This window comes from Phlebotomus papatasi, chromosome 3 (genome assembly GCF_024763615.1).
Source record: "Phlebotomus papatasi isolate M1 chromosome 3, Ppap_2.1, whole genome shotgun sequence".
In the NCBI taxonomy this organism is placed as follows: domain Eukaryota; kingdom Metazoa; phylum Arthropoda; class Insecta; order Diptera; family Psychodidae; genus Phlebotomus; species Phlebotomus papatasi.
The window spans coordinates 25,481,511-25,506,619 of NC_077224.1; the positions used below are offsets into that span (position 1 = coordinate 25,481,511).

Genomic DNA, 25,109 nt, shown 5'->3' on the forward strand with positions numbered 1-25,109 from the left:
ATCATAAATTTGCATTTTGAAATTATGTGAAAAAACTTAACATCAATTACTATTTGCAATAAAATCTATTAAAACGAAAATTCACTATTTTTTTATAACTAAATAAATATTATCTAACTAAATTATGCCGAGTTGGTGTACATTATTTCATCAATTGTATAGGTACTGACGTGAGAAATGGTAATGAAAATAGGAAGACGAACACTTCCTTCGGTTGCGTCAGGGTTGTTTATCTTCTCAGGACAAGAAAATTATTATTATTTCATCATCAAAATTTCACCACCAACCAATAAGCTGATTTAGGCTTAGGATTATCAATTTTCTTTATCGACATTTTAAATTTTATAGTCACCTGATTATGATTCGGACGAAAAAACTAGAAAGAATTAATATTAAATTATTTCAGAATTTGACTTATCGAGAAATTTAGAATTTAGAAATTAATATCAATTAATACTGTAATTAATTCCGATTATCGTAAAAAACAACCCATGGATTCGAAAAAAAAGTTTGCTAAGAAAACGTAAGACATGAAAAATCGTCTATTTTGTATTTCAAGTTAAATACAATATTAGCCCCAAGGCGATTTTAGGAGATCGAGCATCTCCCAAATACCCAGTGGCGTGCTCACTCAGTTTACACTGAGTGAGGGAAAAATCATTTTATATGAAAACTGGCACAAAATTTTTGTTCGGGCGTCCTCTCCCTATTTACTCTGAGGCTGAAACACATTTTGGCCAAATTTGAGGTCGATCGGACGACATGAAATTTTGTTAGGATTATAGTAGGTGAGATTGTTAAGAATCTCACCTAATATTTTGTAAAATGGTTTGTAAATGTTTGTGAATTTCTACAGAGAACTTACGAAGCGTTTGTAATTCATATGACTTACAAAAAAAGTTCATATAAGTTTGTAATATTAGGTGAGATTCTTAACAATCTCACCTACTATAATCCTAACAAAATTTCATGTCGTCCGATCGACCTCAAATTTGGCCAAAATGTGTTTCAGCACTTCCTGATCACGAATATATATGTGGCTAATTTACGTTCCCGGCCGGCCGGCCGGCCGGCCGCTCTTTGGAGCTTAATAGCTCCTAAACTAAAAAAGATATCGACTTGCGGTTTTCGGCAAAGGTTATATATCGGGTGAAAATTGCAACTTCGTGCATAGACCCCCCACCCCCCACCCCTCCTTCCGCCATTTTGAAGACCCCCTTTTTTTGTTTTCTCAATAGCTCCGCCCCTATGGCATTCAGCGGACTCAAATTTTAGTATGTTATAGCTGAGCCTTAGAGCTTTCCATCAATACCAAACTTAAGGTCCCCCGACCCCCCTGACCCGAGCTATAAGGGTCCAAAAAAAATTTCTTAAAATGGCCATAACTCCGGTTCTAATTGTCAGAATTTAAAAAGTGAGGGCTTTTTGGAAAGCTCTCGTGAAATGCCACTTCCCCTTCTAACATCGCAAGTTCATAAAACCACCGCTAGGGGCGCTTTTTTTAAAAAGAAAATTTTTAAATCTTAAAAGTTAAATAACTCAAAAATTCCATTGTGCATCGGGCTGAAAATTTAGTATGTTGTAGCCGTTGATTATACCTATCAAACAAAAAAAACCTTAAGTCGATCCATAACCCCTGACCCGAGCTATAAGGGGTCAAAGTTCGAACATTGACCGGCCTCTATCTCCGGTTCTAATTAACATAGCGACCTAAATTTTACCTTTTTGGTTTCGTCTCGATGAGCACTTTCAGATGGAAGTTCAAAAAGTCACCACAGGTGGCGCTGTGATAGCGTCAAAATTCATCGAAATTCAAAGTCACTTTTCTCAAAAACGGCATTGTGCAAGTTAATGAAATTTTAGTATGTTGTAGTCCAGTCTAGGGCGTTTCCAAAATGGTGCGTATGCGCGCTGTGGTTTCAATAGAACCGGAGATATGAGGGGTCAAAGTTCACGAAATTCAAAAAATCATATCTCCGGTTCTATGTGACCGATTTTGATGAATGAGGGCTTAAACGAAAGATCTCACCAAATGCTACAACTTTCTAGAATGTTTGAACTTCGTGGGACCAACACCAGGGGCGCCACAGTCGAAAAACCAATTTCAATATCACATAACCTCAATTATCTCGACTGTCGCTGAACCGATTTTGATGATTACTTCAACATAATTGTAGAGCATATTTGTCTCTACATTTCGTCCATACATCATTTTCCGCTCAGGCTACGCTATCACTCCGATTTTGCCGTTTAAGTGTGAAAAAATTGATTTTCCCATAATAACGCTTTGAAATCACTCAGATGCCAATTTGACTGCCTCTACTCCACCAAGCCACTTAAAATAGGGGTTTAAATGGAAAGTCCCGCAAAATACAACAATTCTTTGATTTAGTTGAAGTTCAACAAATGAACATTTGGGGCACTCTGGATGAAAAAACGAGTTAAGAAACAAAAAACCTCGCTTATCTTGGCTTCTGAGTAATCGATGAGATCATGTTCTATGGGAAAATTATAGAGAACATTCTGGTCTACATTTCACCCATATAACACTTTTCTGTCAGTTCATCCAAATCCTTGACATTTTGGTTCAAATACAAAACTTGTATAATTTCACGAATTTGGTTCAAGATAACTGAATGGCGTCTCCCTACTTCAGCATCAAATCGAATTTGCATGCACTACGAGTTAGCTCACGTTAAGAATCTCACCTACATAAGCCGGTTAGGATTATCTGTCCCTTTTTGTTTTTTTAAGGACTTTAATTTTTTAATTCTATAAGATCTCTAAGGGGTCTCATTTTTATTAGACCCATAGGGATTTTGATACTATATTAGGTGAGATTCTTAGCAATCTCACCTACTATAATCCTAACAAAATTTCATGTCGTCCGATCGACCTCAAACTTGGCCAAAATGTGTTTCAGCACTTCCTGATCACGAATATATATGTGGCTATTTTACGTTCCCGGCCGGCCGGCCGGCCGCTCTTTGGAGCTTAATAGCTCCTAAACTAAAAAAGATATCGACTTGCGGTTTTCGGCAAAGGTTATATATCGGGTGAAAATTGCAACTTGGTGCATAGACCCCCCACCCCCCACCCCTCCTTCCGCCATTTTGAAGACCCCCCTTTTTTGTTTTCTCAATAGCTCCGCCCCTATGGCATCGAGCGGGCTCAAATTTTAGTATGTTATAGCTGGGCCTTAGAGCTTTCCATCAATACCAAACTTAAGGTCCCCCGACCCCCCTGACCCGAGCTATAAGGGTCCAAAAAAAATTTCTTAAAATGGCCATAACTCCGATCCTAATTGTCAGAATTTAAAAAGTGAGGGCTTTTTGGAAAGCTCTCGTGAAATGCCACTTCCCCTTCTAACATCGCAAGTTCATAAAACCACCGCTAGGGGCGCTATTATTAAAAAGAAAATTTTTAAATCTTAAAAGTTAAATAACTCAAAAATTCCATTATGCATCGGGCTGAAATTTTAGTATGTTGTAGCCGTTGATTATACCTATCAAACAAAAAAAACCTTAAGTCGATCTAAAACCCCTGACCCGAGCTATAAGGGGTCAAAGTTCGAACATTGACCGGCCTCTATCTCCGGTTCTAACTAACATAGCGACCTAAATTTTACCTTTTTGGTTTCGTCTCAATGAGCACTTTCAGATGGAAGTTCAAAAAGTCACCACAGGTGGCGCTGTGATAGCGTCAAAATTCATCGAAATTCAAAGTCACTTTTCTCAAAAACGGCATTGTGCAAGTTAATGAAATTTCAGTATGTTGTAGTCCAGTCTAGAACGTTTCCAAAATGGTGCAAATGTGCGCTGTGGTTAAAACAGAACCGGAGATATGAGGGATCAAAGTTCACGAAATTCAAAAAATCATATCTCCGGTTCTATGTGACCGATTTTGATGAATGAGGGCTTAAACGAAAGATCTCACCAAATGCTACAACTTTCTAGAATATTTGAACTTCGTGGGACCAACACCATGGGCGCCACAGTCAAAAAACCAATTTCAATATCACATAACCTCAATTATCTCGACTGTCGCTAAACCGATTTTGATGATTACTTCAACATAATTATAGAGCACATTTGTCTCTATATTTCGTCCATACATCATTTTCCACTCAGACTACGCTATCACTTCGATTTTGCCGTTTAAGTGTGAAAAAATTGATTTTTCCAATAATAACGCTTTGAAATCACTCAGATGCCAATTTGACTGCCTCTACTCCACCAAGACACTTAAAATAGGGGTTTAAATGGAAAGTCCCGCAAAATACAACAATTCTTTGATATAGTTGAAGTTCAACAAATGACTACTTGGGGCACTCTCGATGAAAAAACGAGTTAACAAACAAAAAACCTCGCTTATCTTGGCTTCTGAGTAATCGATGAGATCATGTTCTATAGGAAAATTATAGAGAACATTCTGGTCTACATTTCACTCACCCATATATCACTTTTGTGCCAGTTCATCCCAATCCTTGATATTTTGGTTTAAATACAAAATTTGTATAATTTCACGAATTTGATTCAAGATAACTGAATGACGTCTCCCAACTTCAGCTCCAAATCGAATTTGCATGCACTCCGAGTTAGCTCACGTTAAGAATCTCACCTACATAAGCCGGTTAGGATTATCTGTCTCTTTCACAAAAGTTGATCGTAACGTGATCACTTAGAGACCATTTTATGTCCTTTTACAAACATTTGTACATTACATTTTTGTTAATTTTAACAAAATTTAACGAAAAAGTAACAAAATTTTACGAACTGTTCGCTGCTTCTTTATGAACACTAACAGAAAAATATTTGTAAAATAACAAAATATGCTTGTTAAGTGGTCATTTTACGAATGATTTTTGTAAAAAAAAATACAAATATTTGCGAAAAATTTTACAAAATATTTTTTTTTCTGTCAAATTATTAAAAGAAAATATGTCAAGTATGAAAATTTCGATTTGCATCATCACTATTCTTTTGTATAAAATATTCTGTGGATCTATGGCTGCTATCATAATCAGTTTCTAAAATTATTTTTTTTTATTTTAAATTCTAAATTTATAATTTCTTACATAAAAGCTCACATTTGAACTAAGTTCAACTATATCTTTGATATTACAATCTCTCGTAGGATTTATTTGTCGATATTAATTGGTAGAAAATGTGTGCGTAGTAAAAATGAGTTGAAATTTCTTTGTTTCATTCCCAAATATTGAAAGAAAAAGATGAAACATGAATCAGTTAAAAATGAGGCAATAGAATAGCAGGATATTTATTTTTTAGTGTTTCATTATTCAATTGAAAAACGAATTTTACTTTTATTTGCAAATTCAACTTGAAAATTTTAACTTATTTTGATTGTACAAAAAAATATTTTCAATTATTTATTTGGAAATTTTGTGAAGTTGGTAACTTGTTTTCTTCGCGTGAGGGCGCTGTTCTCTCCCGTGAGAGGCGCTGTCAACTGCTCTTAATTTTTAAGTCTCAATTTTTTAATCTCATGTGATTAATAATTTAATTCTCAAAAAATATTTCAAGTTCTCGGTTTAAATAAAATTTTAATGAAAACAACTTTTAAATTAGATTTATATTTAATTAATCCAATTAATATAAATTTACACATGCTTATACCGTCGTTGCGGGTGACTTTGCACTCGGGGGGTGACTTTGCACTCTGCTGTTCGTGAGACTTTGAATAATTCTAGCACTTATTGATAGTCTTCGCCGATCCGGTCTACCATGTCAAAGTATATAGGGATATGTTAAGTACCAAGTAAGGTACAATGATCCTCAAAAGGATTCTTGTGGTTTCAGTAATAGTTAATGAAATGCTAATATAGGTATTTTGTCAAAAAACGGCTCCGTGAAAAAGTTATCTGAAGGTGCAATTTTAAAATCGATTTCAGAGTAGTAAATTGCCCAAATCTATTCTAAATTTATCTGGCTAGAATAATCCACTTCGATTTTGTTGATTATTTTTATTAAAATATTTTTTTTCCCTATTATCTTTCTAAGAACGCATGATTTATGTTATAAAATTGCATGTAATGGTCTTTTTAAAGCTTTATTATAAAAGTATTTGGCTAAAAATTATCCAATTTTTTTGATAATTTAAGATAAAGTGACCGAGATCTACAAGATGGTGTGGTCGCCATCTTGATTTGACGTTTCTGTCCGCCATTTTGAATAACTGTCAAAACAAAAAACTTATCCGATTGGGCTGAAATTTTAGTATGTTCTGGCTGACCTCAAGACCTTTTCAGAACATATATAAAATCCGACCTAGGTCAAGCGATTGTCTGGATACTGGGGTTCTAAGTTAAAAATTTTGTCATTTTCATTAATACAGAACTACGGAGAGCTTCTTTTATCGAAATCATCACAAAAAAGACAGTACTATCGTTAGGCGATGAGATCTAAATAACAAACAAAAAGAAAAGTAATGTTTTTCTTTATAACAGCATATTATTTGAAGATCTGAAAAACTGTTTTTGCAAAAATGAAAAAATAAAAAAAATTATAAATGCACTTTTCATTTATTTTTTTTAATTATGTAAGAGTAAATAAATATATAAAATAAAAGCCTCAACCATTTTTAATGGTTACTGAGGCATTTCATTTAGATTTTAAAATTAAGGATTAGTAAATAAAGATCGCCAAAATATGATGATTTAAAAAATTTTAAAATTTGAGCCTCTGTATCTAGGTAAATACTTGACGTAGACTGGGACATAGATACGTTCTGAAAAGGTCTTGACATCAGCTACAACATACTAAAATTTCAACTCAATCGGACCAGTTTTAGGTTTTGACAGTTATTCAAAACGGCGGACAGAAACGTCAAATCAAGATGGCGATCATGCCATCTTGTAGATCTCGTGCATCTTACCCTTAGATGTAAAGATCTTCATTGTCGTTTATTATCAGAAATTGTTGATTTTTTAGTATTTATTAAAAAGTGCAAAGTCACCCGCACCTTATCCCCAGTGCAAGCCTTTTTTCTTGATTTTTTTAAACATAGTAAAATTTAATAAAATTAATGCTAGTGGCACAAAATCCATTCATTAACAACTGAATACAAATAATTTTACTCAAAAACCCCCATCCCTTCACTTTAACTATCCACTTTTAGAGAGCAAAGTTGAAAAATAGCGAAAAAACGTGCAAAGTCACCCGCAACGACGGTACTTTAATGGAAAATATTGTATATTCATGTAAGACTAATTTATGTTCCATCTACTTTAAAATATGAACCTTCCTAAAGGCTAAATCCTGTTTAACTTCTGATACAGATCACAAGATATCCTTGAATCCACAATCCCAAAAATTTTGAGGCATCAACGAAAAAAGAATTTTTTTCCAAAGTACTTAACAAGCTTTTAAGCTAAACTTTTTTGTGGAGTACTTTAGGACAGGGACTTGTTAATGTGCCACCCTTTTGGAATCTAATTTAAACTATGCATCTGTTTCACAATTTTCCCATGACTGAGGTTTCCTCATATTTCCGTGCTTAATAGCAGAATGGGGTTCACATGTGGCTTCCGTAAAAGGGCCAAATATGACGCAATTTTTCCATGGAAAGTACTCACCACTGCCTCTTCTTATTAGGAAATAAATTTCCACCCTAATTAGGCAGCAATGTGTGAAGAGGTTCTCTTCAACTCATCGATAAATGTGATTTCAGCAACTGTTGAAGTTTCTCTTTTCATGAAAATTACCCATTTGGGGGTGACTTGTGTGAATGAGGGGGCACCCTTACATTGACCCCAATTTTTCTCTGTCTCCAAAAGCTCATCTCTCACGAAAAGAGGGTAATGTATATAGTTTGTGGGGGTGAAGAGTGATTGAATGAATGATTTTGTTGGTCTATAATTCAAATGGTGAGAACATCAACCACCTTATATTAGTTTCTCTGGGAACTTTTTTTGGTGGGGTAAAAATGAAAGAAGCTTATAAATAATTTATCAGATAGGGGGCAAAGTCCTAAAATAAAAATTTTCTCATATCGAGCTTTTTTCCCTTCAGACTCGAAGAAATGAAAATTGATGTGAGCAACTTTAACCAAAGTCAGGTCATATTCATAATAACCGAGCTACACGCATTTTAATGAAATACAGGATGAAAATTTTGGCATAAAGAAGCTTTGTGGGGTCTTGTGGGGGGGTTTCCGGGAGGTGTTGTCTTTTCCTGAGGGTGACATTTGAATATAGGCGGATTGTCTGGAATTTACACCCTAACTAAAAATACATGCAAGAGATGAAATTCCGCATATTTCAGAACCTTTGATATGTATATAGCACTAGAAATTGGTGACATCGGTGACATTAACCTTTCTCATCCTCTCTGGGGGTCTGTATGAGCCAAAATGATATTTAGACGATATTTAATTAAAGCATATGCCACAATTTTATGATGGAGATGAGGAGGTGCACTTGAGAAATGAAATTACTCTAGTTGCAAGAATATCGAGTGACTTTATTCAATTATGGCGCACATCAAGTGTAGCAAGTTGGGGACTGAGTGCTGAGGGTCGTTCTGCAACAATCAAAAGCTCTTGTTCATCTTGACCCCATCCACTTTCAACACAGCATTATCCGCCCCAGCAATCAAACTGTGAGCAATATGAAGCCAGTATTGACAGAGTTGTTGGAGGAAAAACAGAATTGGGAGGGAATTTCATAAAGAGCGTAAAGAAGTTTTAATGAAAAATTAGGTTATGTCGGAAGATAACCTCAAAATAACATAAAAAGTTGGTTTTAAGACAACCTAACTTCAAAGGACAAATTTTTATTGCATAATTATTTCAATTTGATGCTTTTGAAATCAAGATATGAAATATTTTGGGTTATGAAAAATATCAGGTGCAAGGTTAGGTTTTGTTAGAAATGATAAAATCTAGAAAGGTATATAATTTTTAAATTTACATCCTAAGGGTTGTAATTAAAGGATCTGTCGATATCAAGAGATTATTTAGAAGATCCTCGTTTGTGACTATTCTGGAAAGTTTTTGGGAATGGTTCTATTTCAACCTTCGAAACTCTTTGTTTAGTACTTCTTGCGCTTCTTCGTTCAGTTGCCCAATTTCACCAGTGCATTTACTATTATTTCTTTCCATGTACAAGAATTTTGTGGACTGTGGGGGACATAGGGTACCAAGGGTATTTGTCAATAAGCAACTGAGCGGTTTGAATGGTATACTCACGAAACTTCTGACTATTAATTTCTTCTGGGCAAGATATTACTTGTAAAATGATGGTAAACCTCTCTAAAATTTCGAGATCCAATCCCGTGATTGGTAATGAAAGAACTGAATTATCGAAAAACTTTCGCGCTGTATTGTCATCGTTAGTAGGGGAAATTGGGGCAAAACTCGTCAAAACGCATATTTAATTCTTTCACGAGCTCTGAGAAAGCTTAAACGTGTTATAATGAGCATATTCTTATAGGAAATTTACTGCTCTACAACATTGCAGAAAATTATTTACCTCTATTTTGAAAGAAATGTGATTTTCGAATCATTTTCTAAAAGTTGATTTTGTGGAGATTCTCAAAATTGCTGGGACAAATTTTGTCAGTCTTCGGATAATTTGTGACGTTTTACTCTCGGAAACGTTAAAAATATCAAATAGACATATTTTTATAGGAAATTTATTCCTCTACAACTTTGTTGAAGATAATTTTTCTCTATCTTAACGAGAAATGTACTTAAATTGAGCTAATCAGTATTGATATTTTCTGTAAGTCAAATATTCCAAAAATAGGGCTCAAAATTTCATTATTTTTTATTTTCCATAATCCTTCCTCGAATCCCTTCAAATGTTGTAAGTTTAAAAACGTTCCAGAAGGCTAAAAATTTCAGTCACTTTTATTTTAGAAAATAGTGAATATTGAAATTTTCTTTTTGACAAATTTTGCCCCAGTCTCCCCTATTTCCGAATCCGGGTTTTGATATGTCGACTAATAATCCCATTTATTCCAATTGTTTTTTTTCTAATTATGGGATATCAGGTGAGGGCTAGGTTTAGTGGGAATTGATAAAGAAGAACATTTAAATTTTATTCTTTTTTCTTCTAAAAGCGTCACCAAGGGCCTTGCAATTAAGTTGACGAAAATTTTTTGAGTTTTTCTTTAGAAAATGAGACAACTTTTCGCTTCTCGAACTCATAGAAAGTACAATACATAAACAACAAAAGGGGAAGTGCCCATGGTTTTTGTGATCTCAAATGACTAATTTTTCCTATAATTTCTTAATAACTGTGATTTCGTAATATATTGTAAAAACTGGGCACTTTCTTCTAGTTTTTACTAGGAAAAATTTAGTCATTATGAATCTTGGGATCGTACGAAGCATATGCATTTTCCCATACCATAACCTGGATATTCGCCATTTTGAATTCTTGAAGGTTAATATTCTAGCACTCTGGAGGACCTATTTTTCAACTGATTTGCTTGAATTTGGATAACTTCCAAAGGCCTTAAAATTTCCAATTCGGTTGTATTGGTCTTAATCGGTGATGAATCAGTAAAGTAGTCGTAAATGATATAATTTTTATTAAGAAGCGGAGGAGAGTTAGGTTTTTCTACTAGAAAAATTCTGTATCTTCTTTGCAAGGCGTAATACAAATGTGTCACTAACAGTTTATTTTATCCTCGTACTGGCAATTTTTGTAAAAAATTTAGTGTCTACATATCAACCCTATAAGGCTTTTTTTTTTAGGAGACAATGTCTGGATGACACCAATCCAAGTTTTTGCTGTGACGGTATTATCCATAAAAAGAGATCGCAAAGCATCCCAGCTTTGCGGAGTGCTCGAACTCACGAGTAAGAGCTATCAGTGTACTATCTTTTTGCATACTTTTTGAGTACATACCGCATTACTAACGATTAAATTGATTGAGAAATAAAAAGAAAACCGTTTCAAAATAAGAAATTGACTTTTGGGGAAGGGAGGTTCGTCGAATACCGGAAGTCGATATCTCTTACTGTTTGGCCTCTAGCCGTGTGTCACAAGCTTTCGAACAAATAAAAAGTATTTTTGATAAATTATTTGAGAAATATACATCAATTACGGGTACAATACCGGACTCATGACCGATGAAGTCCGATGCAGTCTGGTTGGAAATTTCAAAACATTTCCAAAAAATCCAAATTTAACTAAACCGGTTGAAAAATGGGCTCTCTAACGTTTTTGACCTTTGACTTTCAATAATTCAAAATGGCGAATTTTCCGGTCATGGGCATGTTTGGACGAAATATTCGCCTGGACTACCTCTAAAACATATCCGAAAATAATTGAAGAAACTTGGACAAATTTTGAGAAAAACTAAATTAATACGGTTTTGGAGGAGTTAGAGGGGGAGATATTCTCATTTTATTGCGGATCATCGAGAACCGGAAGTCGATATCGTTTACCGTTTAAGCTCCAGGACGGTGAAAAAAAGACGGTTATATAACAGCTCTCTGTTTGAGTTCGAGCAGTAAAATTAATGATAAATCAACATATAATTTCGAAATCACTAATTTGAAAATATTAAAAGTTGATACAGATTAATCATTTGGTGCTTTATAAAACTTATATAGATTTGTCAGTAGTGGCACCATCTCTATGTCGGCTTCACAAATATTAACTTTATTTCCATAAGAATAATTTACCCGAGTACCAAAGGATTTATTAGAATCTGTAAGCTCTTAGAAAGGGTGTCAGGGATGAGATCTAAATCTAAACCTACATTCTATTTTCCTTTTTTAACCAAGTCCTCCCTGTCGTATGAATGCGCGCACGTCTTTACTCGTTTAATGCCCTAGACACACTTACGACTTAAGCCGAGAGACGACTTAGTGGAAAATGAAGGAAATTAAGTTTAACCATTATTTCGAATATAATTACGATAAGCAGTCTCTCGACTTATCCTCAAGTCTGTCAAGGCCCTAAACGTTATAGTCTAGGGATGCCAAACCCTAATCGCGTATGAGTGCAAGAGGAAGGAAAATTATCATAATACACCATCATAACGCACAAGGGGTAGGTCATCTCTATGGATGAATAGGTGACTTTGAAGGATGTTAAATGGTCAAATGCCCACCAGGTAGCAATAACCAATAACTTCTTGAATGTTAATATTTTGTTCACTAATTTTTTAACTTAGCTCTCAACGAGAACGGAGAGGCTTTTCAGGCTTCGCACATATACTCTAGCTTCGAACGCTTATTTTTTTCCATATTCATTTAATGAATTTGACATATCAATGGCGTATTTTAATTGCTAGTTCTAAGTCACAACATATCCTGAAAAAATAGGACAGATTCATTGAAGTAATATGTGCGAAGCTTGAAAGCCTTTCTCTAATTTTCTTTATAACACAATAACTTATTATCTATATATAGCAAACATTAGGTAGGTGTGCCTCTGCTTGAGAAATTTTGAAGGTTTTGTACCCTATGAAAAATTCAAAGTATCCTTGTGCTGTATAATTGAAATAATTCACTGAAGTAGCTTATAGAAGCGTTCAGAAGAGACTTTTAAGTGAATTAAATAAAATCTCCAATCTAGAAGCGCTTCAACTCTTTGAGCAAATTCCATCTATATAGAATGCGAAATTATTGTCAACCATACATGGTACGAGATTGAGTTAAACTAATTAATACGTTTACAGGTGAAATTCTATTTATAAGCCACTTAAGTGACACGGTTGAGGGACCTCCATTGAGGGTAATTTCTTCATCTCTGTCCATGTGTGCTTCATTTAATTTCACCTAGATTAATGTAATTTTAACACTTGTGAACAAAAGATATTTCATGTCACACACAATATTACAGTGAAAAAAGTTTGAAAAAGTTTTGCAGACAAAGCTCTAGAAATGGAAATAAAAAAAAGCTCTCTACAGAAAAGCCCATCAATCATGCATATCAATCGGAAATTGATTTTCATAATCTCTGATATCACCTTCTCCCTCACACCGCCCCAGTTGTAAATGATGAAAACATGATTTTTATGAATTTATTTCATTGTGTTTTAATGGAGTTTTGCCCCCTAACTTCATTTACATCTCCAGCAGAAGATTTCAGATTTTATTGATTTTTTTTCTAGAGTCCCAGGAGCATTAATTACAATACTTCCGTCCTTCGTGTGTAACAAGTGCTATATCTGCGTTCTAAATGCCATTGGGAGTTAGTAAGAATAAATGAAAAATTTCTTGGAGTAAAACGTGTTTCGGGTGTAATTAAAAGACTGTAAAAATTTTCTTTTATAACCCTGTTGCATGGATTTTCTGGTGTAGGTTGTGGAGGGAAAAAAAGAATTGAGTCAGACAGGTTGGGTGAAAAGACGGATTAATGGGGAAAAGCTCCATTCTTGAGAATTTTCACTCAACACACCAATTATTATCTTAAGCATCCTGTCGGATGATGGAAAAGGGCAATTTTTCCCACCGCCACAGTCAGGTGAAAAATGATCAAATACTGTGGGAGTTAAATTCAAATGTTAAGTGGAATTCTCATTTAAATATCTTCCGAATATTAGATGAGATTCTTAATAATCTTTCCTATTTATCTGAGATCTTGCAAAACTTTTCATAAAATGTTGTGCACGGTGATTTATTGTGCTAAAACAGATGCTTTTCAGCGTTGATTTATCACTGAGGATTTAGAGATATAATCTACGTTATCACAGAATATCGTAATTATTTGTTTAAAATTCAATATTCTGCGAAAATTCAGAGTAGGTTGCAGTAGTGGGCCAAAATGGAATCGAATATAGATTGGAATATTGAAAATTAATCTCTGTTTTGAGCAGGTAAAAGACTAGTTACGAAGAAGTACTTTAGAGCGTAATGCCGAGAATAGACACAGGCTGGTCCTAGAGAATACTCAGCTCGTTATATTTGACGGTAAAGGATCAGCCCAAACTATCATACACTGAGAATTAGCGTTTTCAGCGTAAATTTCTATTAAATCACTACATTTTTATTGCTGAAAGGCTTCTTAAGTGCAACATCAATGGATTTTTCGCACAGTAAGGACCATTCTGATCTTCTCTTTACTCCAATCTTAATGCATTTTAAGATTTTGCAATATTGCGTACCATTACTCTCCATGTTTTTCACCCAATTGACATTTCGAAAAGCACCCAAAAACCCCCAAAGTGAAGCTTTTCAGCACTGGCGTTAATATCGCCTAATCCCCGTAATTTCACTAGACCTCATGAATTTAAAAGATCTGATCCTCCAAATTATGGGCTGATCCGTGAGTGTATCGACACCAATCCTCATTTTTCGGGCTGATCCCTAAGCCGATCCCTGTGTCTATTTTGGGCTTAAGGGTCCACCAAATAGGCTCAGACTAGTCTTATAAATATTTATCCCAAACTGTCATACACTGAGGCCTTAGAATCATTGATCAGAGGTCTTTTGCTTCATTTCCCTAATCTAATCCTTTACAGCCATATTCTACAGGCTACTATCGAGGATCTAATAATAATAATAATGGGGGCACAACGTTCCATAGAGGAACTAGGCCTTCCCACAAGGGGAGTTCGGGACATCCATTATTATTAGGTGAGATTCTTAATAATCTCACCTACTATAATCCTAACAAAAATTCATGTCGTCCGATCGGCCCAAACTTTGCCAAAATCTGTTTGAGTACTTCCTGATCACGAATATATGGGGGGCTAAGTTACGTTCCCGGCCGTCCGGTCGGCCGGCCGCACTTTGGAGCTTAATACCTCCCAAACTAAGAAAGATATTGACTTGCGGTTTTCGGTAAAGGTTATATATCGGATAAAAATTGCAACTTGGTGCATTGACCCCCCACCCCCCACCCCTCCGTCCGCCATTTTGAATACCCTCATTTGTTTGTTTTCTTAATGGCTCCGCCCCTATGGCATCGATCGGGCTCAAATTTTAGTATGTTATAGCTGAGCCTTAGAGCTTTCGATCAATACCAAACTTAAGGTCCCCCGACCCCCCTGACCCGAGCAATAAGGGTCCAAAACACAATTATTAAAATGGCCATAACTCCTGTTCTAATTATCAGAATTTAAAAAGTGAGGGCTTTTTGGAAAGCTCTCGTGAAATGACACTTCTCCTTCTAACATCACAAGTTCATAAAACCACCGCTAGGGGCGCTATTTTTAAAAAGAAGATTTTTCAATTTTCTAAGTCAAATAACTCAAAAATTCCTTTGTGCATAGGGCTGAAATTTTAGTATGTTGTAGCCCTTGATTACACCTATCAAACAAAAAAATACTTCAGTCGATCCATAACCTCTGACCCGAGCTATGAGGGGTCAAATCTCCGGTTCTAATTAACATTTTGAGCTGAATTTTGGGTTTTTGGTTTCGTCTCGATGAGCACTTTCTGATGGAAGTTCAAAAAGTCACTACAGTTGGCGCTGCGATACCGTCAAAATTCAAACTCATTTTCTCAAAAATTCCTTTGTGCAAGTTAATCAAATTTTAGAGTGTTGTAGTCCAGTCTAGGACGTTCAAAGTCCACGTAAAGTCCACGTCAAAGTTCACGTAATTCAAAAAATCATATCTGCGGTTCTATTTGACCGATTTTGATGAATGAGGGCTTAAACGAAAGATCTCACTAAATGCTACAACTTTCCAAAATATGTGAACTTTGTGGGACCAACACCAGGGGCGACACAGTTGAAAAACCAATTTAAATATCACATAACCTGAATTATCTTGACTGTTGCTGAACCGATTTTGATGATTACTTCGACATAATTGTAGAGGACATTTATATCTATATTTCGTCCATACATCATTTTTTGATCAGACAATGCGATCTGTCCGAATTTGCCGTTTAAGTGTGAAAAAATTGATTTTTCCCATAATAACGCTTTGAAACCACTCAGATGCCATTTTGACTGCTTCTACTCAACCAAGACACTTGAAATAGGGTTTTAAATGGAAAATTTCACAAAATACAACAATTCTTTCATATAGTTGAAGTTCATCAAATGAACACTTGGGGCGCTCTGGTCGAAAAAACGAGTTCAGAAACAAACAACGTCGATTGTCTCGGCTTCTGATTAATCGATGAGATCAAGTTCTACGGCAAAATTATAGAGAACATTCTGGTCTACATTTCATCCATATATCACTTTTCTGTCAGTCCATCCAAAACCTTGATATTTTGGTTTAAATAAAAAAAAATGTATAATTTAACGAATGTGATTCAAGATAATTGAGTAGCGTCACCCAACTTTAGCTCTTAATCGAATTTGCATGAATTCCGAGTTAGGTCATGTTAAGAATCTCACCCACATAAGCCGGTTAGCCGGATTTTTAAAGAAAGATCCTCAAAAAGTGTATTTTTTGTGCATGTTTTGCAAAGTACTATTGCTTTGCAAAGCTTCTGATTTGTTTAAATTTTATATCTTTTCAACTGGAGGATTTATACATGAGTGTTTTTGATATCAATGAACTGAATACTGTTTTTTGTTTAATTGTTCTACAAATATTAAAAATCGAAGTGATACAAAAGAGAGTGTATTTAATTAAAATACGTTGAATTTCCGATATATACCACCGTATCTGAATTCTGAATTTCATTATAGCGATATGGCACTAAGTGGAATTTTCACTATTTAATTAAGGATTTTAATTTAATTATTTTAAATTTGTTTTAGTTATTTATATTTCATCACTTGATTAAATTATTCTGACATTTATTTTATTATTTTATTTTTAAAATTACTGAAGAATTCTTGAAATTATATCACAAATCACATTAATAAAGATAGCTTGAAAGCTTTCTTTATTTTAAATTTGTTTTAATGTTTCTTCAAAATTGTTTTTAAATTCATGGTGTATGTGTACATGAATTAATTTAAAAAAAATCCGTAAGGGTGATGAGGGTAAACAAAAATTTTATTTACTCTTTAGAATACAGAAATGAACGGATTTGAGTGCTTGAATGAAAGTATTTTAATGAAAGCTATTTATTTGAATACATGTAAGCTTCGTAACAAAACAATTCACTTGTACAAATATTAGTATTTAATTCCGATGCACATAATTTTAATATAGACAAACTGATTTTTTTTCAATTTATTTGTTGTAATTCAATGCAGAAAGGGACATAAACTATATTTAGTGAGAAAAGTTTTGTGAAAGTTCTTAGAAAATTAGAGTGTGGGAAAGGTAAAAGCTCTTCACTATTCCCCAATAAGTTATTCAGAAAAGCTCAGAAAAGGGGAAAATGTGGAACTCCTGCGGCACCATGACCATTAGTTACAGGCAACCTCTGGGAAGAGTATCACTTGGGAATGGCTAAAAAGGGTATATAGGGGCGAAAAATGACTGTTTTTGGGAGTAAAAGATTTCAGTGTTATTATTTATTGATGTAGAGCAATGGTTTGGGATGGATTCTAAGGGAGTGGTGAAAAATGCAGACCTTTCAGAAAACACACCCTAAAAATATTTCCAGCCCCCCTCCTGTATTCCGTAGGGCTTTAACTACAACAATTTCCCCAAACTATTTTTCTACCCTTCTGTCTCGTGGCAGAAGAATGGGCTCCTAATCGATCATGTCAGCATTTTTTTCTTGAGTCCTCATAACTTTGGACTTATTTGATAATTATCACATACATTGCCTTGTACATTGCCCTCGATGGGTTGCCGAGTGTTTTGTGCAAGATTGCGACAATAAAGGATGATGGGATTGAGGATAAATTCGGATTTTGCGAAAATATTTACGAGCAATCGATTGGATTTTGCTCTAAGTGATATTAAGTTAAATTCTCCATAATCTGCTGTACTATTGTTGTTACAGACTTTCGTATTCTCAAATTGGATACAAAATTTTCCAAAGTATTAGTTAGTATTTCAGAGAGGTCAATGAAAAACTTTAAACTATGCATTCAATTATGAATATTCTGTACAGAGCCTTTATATCCCATAAATTTGAATTTCAAAATATCGGAGGTCATTGAATATTCCTTTAGAGTAGGTAAAGTTGAATCGTAAATTGCCAAATTTGAATTGAAACTTCATTTATAGAATATTCAATAAGACAAAACTAAACTCAAATTGAAATCCTTGACCCTAAGTTTGGAAGAATAAAGTTTAAAAACTTCTGACCTATTATAGGGTAGAGTCAGCCCTTTTCGCCATGTAAGCACTTTTTCGCCACCTAATATAAAACAACTAATTTAAGGCATTTAAGAATAAGTAGCATTTTAGCACTCATAATATGTTCTATTCTAATATCCCAATACGTTATTACGTCTCTTAATTAATTGAAATTCGTTTTAAAACAGGTGGCGAAAAGTACTGAAACAAGCATAATTGGGGAAAATGCATATTTTTCAATGAGATTCTCTAAAATTCTCGAGACGTAATCCTAGATATATAGATAGATATTGCTTCAAAGTATCTTTATACAAAAATTAATTTTTGTCTGACAAAAATATCACACCTTACCAGGCCCCTAAAGCTTAATGGTGGCGAAAAGTACTGACTCTACCCTACTTGAATAATTATTGGTTTTATTGGAAATTGGATTAAAATTTTGCATAAGAGTTTAATATCATTTAATTCAAGTTAGTTTTAAGCGTAGTTAATTTCATGCCTAAATTCTGTAACGATTACAATGTCATATGACAAATTTTCGTAGTACATTTGGGGCAGGATGATGTTAAAGCCCTGTGAGCATTGAATGACCATTGCCAAGACCTCCATGAAGCCTTAAGTAACTGATATGAATCTGACTTTCAATAATTTATCTTAATTTATCTTATAAAATTTTTGAAAACTTGTCACACTGTTACAGAATTCTCCTACTGATTAAACAAGGCTTTAGATATGATTCTTTAAAAAGGACATTGGGCAAAAATGTTTTTGAGATGGTCCAACCTTTTGTGACAGATGGGACTAGGTCCATTTTTTAGGTATTGGCTTACAACTTTAAAAAAAAAAGCAAAAGGACTGACGGTCCTTGGAAAATTAACGATATCCACATGAAAATTCACAATTTTGACTTTTTGTTTCTTGAAAATGGTTTAGGGTAAGTGTGCCAAATTTCGGCATAGTTGCATATAAGCACAGAAGTCCTAAGCTTCAAATGCAATATTTTTAATTCATATTTATATTTTTTGTTACATCCTTTTTGGGAAGGTTGTGCGGAACCTTGAAAATTAGTTTATCATCTTTGTTTTCTTTAAATCACTTCCAAAAATATTGAAAAATTAATAAAAATATGGACATTGCTTTGGGTAGTATTCCGGCCACTTTGAGTGAAATACCGGCCACCTTTTTTTTTATCACCTTTTGTAACGCAAAGGATAGAAAATTTCAAAACGTCAAACAGAATGAGTTTAATATTTAGTTTAATACGTTTATATGACCCACAAGCCCTGAGATCTTCCGTGTAATTTGTCCTGAAGACCTAAAGAGTAGCATCTCAAATTTACTCACAGATTACCGTAGCAATTTGCCCTTTCTGAACTCTTCCAAGGCCTTTTCCACATCATCTTTTTCATAGAAGCAATGTTTTTTTTCACTGGACATTGTAGAACTCAGAAATTGAAAAAAAAACACAAAATGAATAAGAAATTTAGGAAAGCAAAAGATGTTGCCAGAATAGGCAACACTACCTCACCGGAAAGTCGCTCACAAAGTATATAATTTTTTACGTGAAATACAGGATCTAGCTGAGAAATTTCACCCGAAATTTAAAGATTGATTCACTATTAACATAAACAGAAACGATATTTAATAAAAACTAATCAATTTTCATAAAAAACACTGAAGGAAAACCTTCTGCACTTCACCACAAATCACAAGAAAGACTGCTAGAAACACAATCGACCTGTCACGTTTTTTTTTTGTAAGACTTTCCACATTGAGTTTTTACAACGGAATTTAAATTCAAATTATTTAACGGTCTCTGTGTTAATACATTCTAAAATGAATAAATATTTAACAGCAATATGAATTCATTGACTATTAGATTTTTCTTTAAATATTATATTTAATCTTAATTAATTAATTTGCATGGCCGAAATTACACTCAAAATGGCCGAAATTAGAAGCTGGGCGAAATTTGGCACACTTCCCCTATGGTTTTTTCTAAAATAGCTTGAAAAGCGCTTTTCTCGTTAATATTGAGAAAATGCCGTTCTATAAAGGTGTAGAGGAATAAATTTGCTATGAAAGTAAGTTATCTAGGATTTTTTTTTTAATTTACGGAAGCCCCTAATAAAGCGAATGAAAATGTGATAATACCCCATGCCTGGTACTATTTGCCCCAGCATTTTTGAGAATAATCACAAAATTACTTTTAAGACAACGGCTCTATGTATTTCCTTACTAAATAGAGAAAAATGACTTTCACAGAACGGTATATTTCAGAACGGTATAGTTTGTAAAAAAATAAAATATCCGTTTTGTGACTTTTTGCCTCAGTCTCCCCTAATTGTTAAGTTTGTCATATAACTTTTTTGCATGACAAAGACTGATATGAATAAAAAAATCTTTCCGAATGGATCTTAATTCACGAGATTTATAAAGGTTTCAGTGAAAGGAACTTTGTTCGATATATGGGAATGTTGGAATGGTTCGCACAGAGTGAACCTTCAAACATCGCAAATTTTCTCTTTGTTTGCAAAGAGCTAGTTCGTCATTTCTAAGTCATAAGATAGACAATTATTAACCTCATGGGACTAGATGAGAAATGGTAAGTCAGCTCTTTGCAAACAGAGAGAAAATCCGCATCGTTTGAAGGTTCACTCTGTGCGAACCATGCCGACATTCCCCTAGACAATTTTTATTCTTCATACGATTTTGTACGGCAGTTTTCTCCCAGAAAAGATTCAATAATTTCAGAGTTATGTCGTGCTAATTCCTAAATATAATCACAAAATGTTGTATTTTTGAATGGGTCTTAGTTAGTGATTTTGATTGTTTAATGTAACATCAAATATTATCGTATCACAAATTGCAATTATCTCCGAATGTATAATATCTAGGGGAAATAACGCTACCTTCGGACAATTTATACTTCGCACAAATCATTATTTTCGATATGTTATGAATGAATATGGCTAATTATAATATTATACTTTAATAGCTAGTCCAAATGCCTTAAAATTTCAGAAAAGAGCTATAGATGAATTCCATAAGGAACATAGAGAAAAAATTGAATTATCCGAAGCTTGAGTCGTCCGAAAGTAGAGCGCTTTCCCCTAATGTTATTTAGTTTCAGGGATTGGTAAAATCAATTACAAGAATTTAAGAACATCATATCTTTAGTAAGATTTTGCTGGTTTTTAATTTGCTAATGAGTTTGTTATATTACTGTATTATGTGACGAAGTGATATAATAAAAAACCGAAATACCTTTGAGAGGGTCTTTCCGGTGTTCGCCAGTGAAAAAAATGTCACCCTAAGATGAAAACACTTTTTTCGTCTTGCCCAGAGCTCGGTCCCGATGTGGACCTTCTTCAGTGGTCGACTAGTATACGACTCGTAATTACTCTTAGGGTTCGTAACGTTCAAGTGGTACATATCACTCATCACTATCAGGATGTCAATGTGGGTTTAGTTTTTTGCTTTTAGGAGAACTTTTTCACTAATTTTTTCAACTAATTTTCGCGAATTTTAGGAAGGAAAATTTGATGTGAAACTTTGGCGTCTGTTTCAATAACTACTTTGTTTGTCTGTCACGAAAATAGTGTTTTCATCTTAGGGTGACCTTTTTTCCACTGGCGAACACCGGAAAGTCCCTCTCAAAGTACATTGCGCCAGTTCTTTATCATTGATTAAACCGAAATACCTTTCAGAATGGATTTAGTGGTTTATAAAATTGAAAAAAAAACTTCTTCCAGGATTTTCTCATACCAGAGGTCAAATTTTTGAAAACAACCAGTTAAAACTGGTTAGTGGTCACTGTCTATTTCGTTTGTCGATTGCCTGGTTAATCGGAAAGTTAGCTATGACCAAAACTAATTAGGGTAAGTGTACCAAATTTCGGCATAGTTGCATGCAAGCGTCAAAGTCTCAAGTTTGAAATGTAATATTTTAAATACAAATTGATATTTTTATTCTTTCTTCTGAAACAGTGTTCCTGGGAAGCTGTGAAGAGTATACCGTCTTTATTTACTCTAATTTTTTTTTTAATTAGGGGTCCATCTGGAAGATTATTCTTAATACATTTTAAAATGAATTAAAATATAGACATAGCTTTGGTGCCCTATTTCGGCCACCTTCATTCTCATAGTTCCTTGCCCTTCGGGAATTCTTCCAATATCTATTTCACGTCATCTCGTTTGTCGAAGCTATATTTTGTGTTATTCTTGCATTGTATAATCTCTAGAGTACGTAAAATATAAAAGTTCATAGAAATTCGAGGAACAAGACAGGTGGCAGAAATTACAAGCTGGCCGGAATTTGGCACACTTACCCTAGCTCGTACAACACTCCATCTTATATTAATCCGAGAAACTTTCCCTTCTTTTAAGCAATGAGACAATTTTTTATAAAATATATTAACCATTAAGAACTATCGTAAAAGAACTTTTAGTGACAGTGCATATAAAAGGTTTTTGAAATTGCGATTCTGCTACAAGTGATAAATTTCATGACAATACTCTTTAGTGGCAAAAGAGTTAGAAGTGTTTAAGAACAAAATATTTACTCATGCTTTACTATAGAAAGTTCCCTAGTTTTTTCCACGAGTAGGTTTCGAAATTTATTATGGATATTCTCTCTTTTACTAAATCAGATTTTCATCTGACTTTTCTCACTTAGAAACTCATCGATGACAATGCTCAAATAAACATCTCAACTGAAAATAAATATAGCTCAACTGAAAGAAGTTACTAAATGATGAAACTTTTAAGAACATCTTAAGTGCACTTTATCGAGATTATATGCGCTTCTTATCGTCTTATGTGTAAATTATTTCAGTATTTATAATTCGAAATACCTTGCCTTTAGGATTTATTTAACACTAAAAAATGATAAAAGTGAATAAAATGTCTCCTAAAAGCGATGTTATATTAATAAAAATATTACATCTACAATGAATATTATTGATTTATACAACTTTTAATTCTCGGTTTTTTGGGTTGTAAAGTTTAAAAGCTCCCATAAACATTTTGATCGCTTACAATAAGTTGATATAAGCTTTTGATAAGTACTCTCTACACTTTAGTTTTTTAGAAACCCTTTTCTAAGAATTACAAAGTGCCACTACATTAATCTTGTGTGAATTTTCTTGGGCATGAGAAAAAGTGAAAGTCGTGAGAGTAGTGTAAAGGGGGTGAGTGGGAAATGAAAGACAACATCACACTGAGTATTTACCAATTGTATCCCTCTTTTCTTTTCGGAATAAAAAAGTTCAAGAGTTGGGCGTGATTCCTGATTTTCTTTTCCTTCACACAATGTTTTTTTTTTTTGGTGAATCCTCTGCTGTATTATTTTTCCTGTAGCTTTTTCTTGTGACTCTCACAGACAATATTCCTTTTGTGCCTTCAAGGAACAGAATTTTTGGACATTTCTCTAAACACGAAGCCTCGAGATAAGTTTTCTCATTTCGAGGATTCTCTTCTATATATTTTTTTCTTCCTTCTCCAATTAAATCCTTTCACTCAATTTCCATTTGTTGGGACTTTATGTTGTTGCTATCCCAAGTGGAAATTGTCAATTGGAGATTTTTTCACCGCAAAAGACCACCTGTTTGCAATTTTTAAGGAAAATCCACAACATCACTCAAAGCTCTCTTATCACACACTCAACACTTACTTTTCACATCCTTCTCACTCACTTGTAATCTATCTTTCCCTGAAAAAGTCCTTTTCTTAAGTCCACAGGATTTGTTTCTTTCCATAAACTCACCGATAAATTTGATATTGAAATGCTATCACAAAAGAGAATTTTACACTGTTTGTCAGGCGAACCCTTTTGCAGTCATTGAAGGGGAAAGAAAAACCTTCCACCTCGAGTGGGAAAGTGCTTCAGGTGGAAAAGCTCTTGGGTTCTCAATACACCACAGAATTGAAATGTGAATGGTGCGCCAGTCAAGCTCAGACTAAATTTGAAAGTTCACTCGATAATGGTTTTATATTGGACACTAGAGTCTAATGTGGAAATTTATGAGGGTGTGCGTGTGAAAAAGTGTGGGAAAACTCCTGCGCAAGTCTCCACAGATTTCCCAGAGAGAGTTCGATGGGAAAACTGGCCGAAAGTTTGGTGCTTCTACCCCATGCAACAGGTGCAAACAACACAATTTCCCGCCACAAAGGATTCTCCCCCATCCAAGAGAAATCCTCGAGAGTTGACAAAAACTCACAAGATCCTCTTCAGAACATTCTCCATCAATTGATTTTCTCTCACGACTCGGCTGCCGCAAGTGTGAAAATAATCATCCCCATCCAGCGGGAAAACCCATGGAGCGTGGCAGAAAAATAGAATAATAGAATAATTGGAAATTATTCAATTAGATTAATCATCAATTTCATGGCAATTTATTGATTGTCCCTCATTGGACTTTGCTTCAATAAAAACCATTCGTTTAGCGCCTTTTCTCGATTTTTATTGTTGAACACCCGCCAAGAGTCCACGGGGTGCGCGTTATGGGTGGTGTGGGAGGTTAAACTTTTATATACTCATCTGTTAAAGAGCTTTCTTTTAAGATTAGCTTCTGATAAAAGCTTACTTTTGGAGGGAAAATTTCAACGAAAACAGCCAAGACACAAACCTCATGGAGAAAAAGTTCAATCGAATAATTTGGTTGCGCTATGAAGTTGCCGTAGTTGCGTGCGACTTTTTGGTACACTGTTAGAAATTATTTCAACTTGTTCACGGATTGGTCGTTATCTTGCCACGATTATGTTATTCACTAAAAGTTTTATATTGTTTCTGTTTATTTTTTTTATGTCAGTTTGTAAAAGATGAAGTAAGGTGTGTGATAATTTTATTGATAGATCCATTTTGCAGAGTAATGGGTATTTTTATGATAAATTGGCCTCAATTCTGAGACCAAAATCGAGATCAAAATTTCAAGCTGTCAAATATTTCCAAAATCAAGATTTCGTATTCTGACGCGATGTAGGGCAAGGGCTCATAATTTTGGACAGTCTGCTTATA

The 25,109-nt window shown here is 34.3% G+C and overlaps 1 protein-coding gene across 1 annotated transcript in view; it reads right to left on the reverse strand.

The window, feature by feature from the left end:
• LOC129808331 (uncharacterized) overlaps positions 1 to 24,053 on the reverse strand; it is a 164,024-nt gene extending 139,971 nt beyond the window's left edge. Inside the window, exon 1 of the mRNA XM_055858180.1 lies at positions 23,325 to 24,053. The gene's annotated coding sequence lies outside the window, so the exon portion shown is untranslated. The remainder of the gene's footprint in view (positions 1 to 23,324) is intronic.
• Positions 24,054 to 25,109: the final 1,056 nt, after the last annotated feature.